We start from the raw sequence: 6,135 nt of genomic DNA, 5'->3' as shown, positions 1-6,135 counted from the left end.
AAGCCTCAGGTCCTTCAGATCTGAGCTCACTGGAGAATTCAAAAGGAATCAGATAATGTGTGTGTGTGTGTGTGTGTATGTATGTATGTATGTATGTATGTGTGAATGTATGTACACATGTGTCATAGCACACATGCGGAGGTCAGAGGACAACTTGAGGGAGTTGATTCTCTCCTCCCATTATGTAGGTCCCTGGGATCAAACTTGAGTTGTTGGCCAACTCTCCATGGCCCTGCAATGCAAAAGTAGTTCTTGTCTACACATGGGAATTCTTTCTTGCCTCTGCCCCAGGAGTGCTGGGATTAAAAAGGTGTGAGCCACTGCCCAGCTGAGAAAGATAACTTTTATTTTTTATTTTTATTTATTTATTTATTTTTATTTATTTATTTATTTATTTATTTTGGTTTTTCGAGACAGGGTTTCTCTGTGTAGCCCTGGCTGTCCTGGAACTCACTCTGTAGACCAGGCTGGCCTCGAACTCAGAAATCTGCCTGGCTCTGCCTCCCAAGTGCTGGGATTAAAGGTGTGCGCCACCACCGCCCGGCTGAAAGATAACTTTTAAAAAGGAAAGTTTCATTTTAGTTCACAGTTTTACAGTTTCAGTCCATGGCTGGTGCTGTTCCTTGCTTTGGAGCCTGTGCTGGCCACTTTACCTCAACTTGACACAAGACAGAGTCATTGGAGAGGAAGGAACCTCAATTGAGAAATTGTCTCCAAATGATCAGGCTGTGGGCGACCCTTAATTAGTGATGGATAGGGGAAAGTTCAGCCTGTTATATGTGGGGCCACCCCAGGCTGATGGTCCTGGTGTTTTAACATAGCAGGCTGAGCAATCCATGAAGAGAAAGCCAGTGAGCAGGATTCGTCCACTGCCTCTACATCAGCTCCTGCCTCTGGGTTCCTGCCTTGCTTGAGTTTCTGTCCTGACTTCCTTTGATGAACTGTGACGTGTAAGCCAAATAAACTCTTTTCTCCCCGATTTGCTTTTGGTCATGGTGTTTAAGCTGTTAACTAACTTAATGGTAACTGGGAAGGAGAGAAGGGGTAGGGGGAGGAAGGGCCAGGCCAATATCTCCTTTGAGAACATGCCCCAGTGATCTAACCTTCTTCCACTGAGTTCTAACTCCTAAAGGCTGTGAACATGTCCATACAGCTCCATGAGCAGAGGCCCAGCCTTTATTTAACACATGGACCTTTTCCAGACGTCTGACATCTGGACTATAGCAACATCCCACTCCCTTCTGGAAAATGAAAGAATTTGCTTATCCACACATTCATTCCAATAGTCCTGTCTGCAAACATGATTTGTTCCGGACTTGCTTTTAAACCTATTATAATGTCTACCTGGTTCCCTCATTGGTTAGTGAGAATTAAATAATAAATGGGAAACATAGCCAGGCGGTGGTGGCACACGCCTTTAATCCCAGCACTTGGGAGGCAGAGGCAGGCGGATTTCTGAGTTCAAGGCTAGCCTGGTCTACCAAGTGAGTTCCAGGACAGCCAGGGCTATACAGAGAAACCCTGTCTCAAAAAACAAAACAAAAAAAATGTCTTTTGCTGGGTGTGGTGGCGCACGCCTTTAATCCCAGCACTTGGGAGACAAAGGCAGGTGGATTTCTGATTTCGAGGCTAGCCTGATCTACAGACTGAGTTCCAGGACAGCCAAGGTTACACAGAGAAATCCTGTGTCGAAAAAACTTTTAACATTAAACACCCATAAAAGTCTGGCATTTCAGCACTGAGAAGATTCCTTCATTGAGACAGAAAACAGGTGACCTGGATCCTTCTGGCTCTTCCTGGAGATGTGTACTTCTGAGTTCTGGTCCCCACAGAGAAACAGGTATGTTGGTGAACATGCCACGAAAGCAAAGTTGTGACTTGTTGTATATACCTTTTGCTACCCTGCCTAAGCTCCAGGAATGGGCAATGCTACCAGCTCCCACACAGGTTCCCCTGACTCCACGAATACAAGACACAGATGCACACAGTTGTCCGATTTCAACTTGCTTTTTGACATCCTTGCTTGGCGCTACTATCTCCTGCCTGGAAAAGCATGCCCTTATTAATACTCTTGGCTCCACACCTCTCCACCTGCCCTCAGCTTTAGTTGCTCAGTTATATCTTCTAGTCCCTGCTAAACACCCCTGAGTGCCCACCTGTGGGAGCACCTAGTGTGGCCACTCTGTTTGAGATCTCACATGGCTGGTCACATTTCTTTCTCAGAAGCATGGTGAACTCTCCTCTTTTCTCCTTGAGTCTGTCTGCTTGCCTCCAGTCCCTCCTATCCCTTTCGCCCAACAATTGGCCCATGACTTCTTTACTGAGAGATCAAGAACCAATTGGGGAGCAGGATCTTAGCATCAGAACCACCCCTACAGTGACTTTTCCCATGGGTTTGAGGAAAGGGTGAGACACACACACACACACACACACACACACACACAGAGAGACAGAGAGAGAGACAGAGAGAGAGACAGAGACACAGAGAGACAGAGACACAGAGAGACAGAGACAGAGACACAGAGAGACAGAGACAGAAACAGAGAGAGACCAAGAGACAACCAACTTGGCCCCCATATCTACACATTCACCTGCTTACATCTGGAATGCTGACAATGGATTTAGGGAAAGGTTTGCTTGGCTATCTGTTGGGGACAAACAGTGCAATCACAGGCAGCTTAAGGACAACTGTCCATCACAGATGGTTGTGAGCCAGCCACCATGTGGTTCCTGGGAATTGAACTCAGGACCTCTGGAAGTGCAGTCAGTGCTCTTAACCACTGAGCCATCTCTCCAGCCCCTGCGTTTCTTACCTTATTGGTGACATGTAATCATTTCATATTATTGCCAATAAGTTTGTGTTCCATCTATGAATTTCCTATTCATAACTTTTACCCAGTTTTCTATAAAAATATTTATTCCTTTTTGATCTGAAAAAGGTGTTTTCAAGTTAGGAACTTGAACTCTTTTTCATTAAGGAGCCAAGTAACTACTACCCCCGACTCAGTTATCTAGCCTTCCCCCATAGAGGTGGTTTTCTCACTCTTCAAATGCTTTTGAAAATGACATGCTATTTTGCTTTCCACTGCTGTGATAAACACTATGACTGTGGTGGTTTGAATAAGAATGATCTCAATAGGCTAATATGTGCAAATGCTTGGTTCCTGGCTGGTGGAACTGTTTGAGAAGGATTAGGAGGTGTGGCCTTGGAGGAGGAGGTGTGTCACTGGAGGTGGGCTTTGATGTTTCAAAGTAGTCTCTCTCTCTCTCTCTCTCTCTCTCTCTCTCTCTCTCTCTCTCTCTGCCTTCTGGTTGTTGTCTCAACATGTTCGTGCTCAGTTACTGCTTGAGTGCCATGCCTGCCTGACTGATTCCATGCTGCTCACTTTATATCACGGTTATGGACAAACCCTTTGACTGTAAACAAACCTCCAATTAAATTCTTAAATTCTTTCTTTTAGAACTTGCCTTGATTGTGGCACTTTGTCACAGCAGTAGAAAATTAACTAAGGCAATAAACAAAAGCAACTTGGAAAAAGAAGTCTGTTATCAAGGGAAGCCAAGGCAGGCTCTCAAGGGAGGAACTTAGAGGTTGGAAATGAAGCAGAAGCTGTGGAGGAATGATGCTCACCCGCTCGCTTCCTCTGGCTGGCTCAGCGCCTTTGCTTATACAACCCACGCCGACCTGCCCAGAGAGAGCACACCCACAGTAGGCTGGGCCCTCCTGCATCCGTTAGCAACTAGGAAAACATGGGCACATGCCAGTCTCACTTGGACAGTTCTTCAGCTGAGAGTCCCTTTTCCCAGGTGACCCCAGGCATGAGTCAGTTTGATAGCTGAGCCACCTACTAAAATAGCATGAAATCTATTAATATTTTCTTTCCTGGTTTTTTATTTTGTAGCAAACATTGAAGTCCTTCCCTTCTCTTGGTTATTTTAAAAAGAAAATGACACCTATTTTCTTCTCTTCTTTTAATTTCATTTGCGTATGTATTTGTGCACATGTGTGAGTATGCGTGTGCATGCACTTGGGGAGCATATACATAAAACCTCATGGGTGTAGGGGTCACACTCAAGTGTTGCTCCCCAGTAGCCACCACCTCTTTTTAAGACAAGATCTCTCTGCGGGGCGGTGGTGGTGCACGCCTTTAATCCTAGCACTTGGGAGGCAGAGGCAGGCGGATTTCTGAGTTTGAGAGTTCGAGGCTAGCCTGGTCTACAGAGTGAGTTCCAGGGCAGCCAGGGCTACACAGAGAAACCCTGTCTCAAAAAAAAAAAAGACAAGATCTCTCATTGTGACCTAGGGCTCACCAAATAGTCTAGGATGGCAGGCTAGCAAGTTCCAGAGGTCCTAAATCCAAAGACTCATCCTGTGTCCGCCTCCTCGGTGCTGAGATTACAAGCGTGTGCCACCACACCTGACTTTTCACCTACATTCTGGAAATTGAACTTGGACCCTCACCCTTGCACAACCAGTACTTACCTGACTGAGCCACCTCCCCATCCCTCATAATTTTAGATTTTAAAGTCAAATCTTTTATTTATGTGGAATGAGTTTTTCTGTGAGATCTTGCCCGACTATGTACTATGGCTCAAGGCAGCAAAATACATTATATGAAACTTTCAGGCCTCCACTCACCAAGGAGCACTCCCTCCAAAGGCATCAGCTGCCACCAAAAGGGCTTCAATCCATATCACATACCACAAGCAAAGCCTTCAGCACCAGCAGTTTCATGATCAGAAGGCATACAACCATGAAATGAGGAACGGACTAGAATCCTTCTGGGTGTCATCTGATCAGACGAGCAGTCTCTCCTAGCTTTACATGCTTGTGTTTAGATATTTCCTTATGAGATAACAAAGGGCTGTGGCTTCTTAAATAGAAGTACCACATATGACCACCAGAGTGCGCACTTCGTCTATCCATTGTCAGTGAGTTAATTTAGAGCCCTTGGGGCCTCCTTTAGCCACAGAGATCTGCTGGTGGCATTTCAGAAGTGCAAAAAGAAGGCTAAGTATGTCTACCCTAATTTCCTGCCCCTCTTTCCCGGAAGTCCCACCTTTACCCACCTTTTTGCCCAGCAATTGGCTTCTGCCTCCTTTATTGACCAAGTCAAGAACCAATTAGGGAAACATCACCTCCCGCTACAGGCCATTGCCACACCCCTGAGCTATGTCTCCAGATCCCAGCGACTCTCGATGGTGGATTCTTCATCGGATTCTTTTCTCTAACCCTTATGCTGTCCAGTAGCAGACTGATAAAGTAAACCTTCACACTTCACGTATTAAAACTGTGGCTTTCATGTATGCTCAGGGCTAAGGCAGAAGGGTAGGATTCTCAAGGCCTGCCTGGATTCACGAAGAGTTCAAAAACAGTCTGGATAAGTTTAATGACAAATCTGTCTCAAAATAGTAAAAATATATAGCTCACTGGTGGAATATCTGCCTGGTGTGAGCAATGCCCTTCCTTGGTTCAAACTTCAGCACTAAAAAAATAAAAATAAAAATAAAAGGTTTGGGAACCTTCTGTACAACTTGAAATTCAGAGAGTCTGTCCTAGGTTTCCTCACAGAAAAAGAGGAGGGAGCTGCAGGGAGAGCTCAGCAGTTAGGATAGCCTGCTGTTCTTGCAAAGGACCCAGATTTGGTTCCCAGCACCCACATCAGGTTGCTCAGAACCAATTATAACTCTACTCTGGGGAAGCCTGTCCCTCTGTTGACCTCTAAGGGCATCTGCATGCATGGGACATACTCACATAGATAGACACATACTACGAAATATTTAAAAATAAATCCTTATTTACTTTTTTAAAACTATGTCAGAGTGGTGGATTTGTTAATCAGCTTGAGTGTGGTCACCATTCTACAGAGCATCTGCATCAAGTCATGTGTTACACTGTGTATCTTAAATATATGCCATTTTTATTTATTCAAAAGAAAAGAAGGGGCTGGAGAGATGGCTCAGTGGTTAAGAGCACTGACTGCACTTCCAGAGGTCCTGAGTTCAAATCCCAGCAACCACATGGTGGGTCACAACCATCTGTAATGAGATCTGATGCCCTCTTCTGGTGTGTCTGAAGACAGCTACAGTGTATTCATATATAATAAATAAATAAATCTTTAAAAAAAAAAGAAA

The sequence above is a fragment of the Grammomys surdaster genome, unplaced genomic scaffold, assembly GCF_004785775.1.
Source record: "Grammomys surdaster isolate TR1022 unplaced genomic scaffold, NIH_TR_1.0 125368, whole genome shotgun sequence".
Taxonomy (NCBI): domain Eukaryota; kingdom Metazoa; phylum Chordata; class Mammalia; order Rodentia; family Muridae; genus Grammomys; species Grammomys surdaster.
This window is presented reverse-complemented; position numbering follows the sequence as displayed.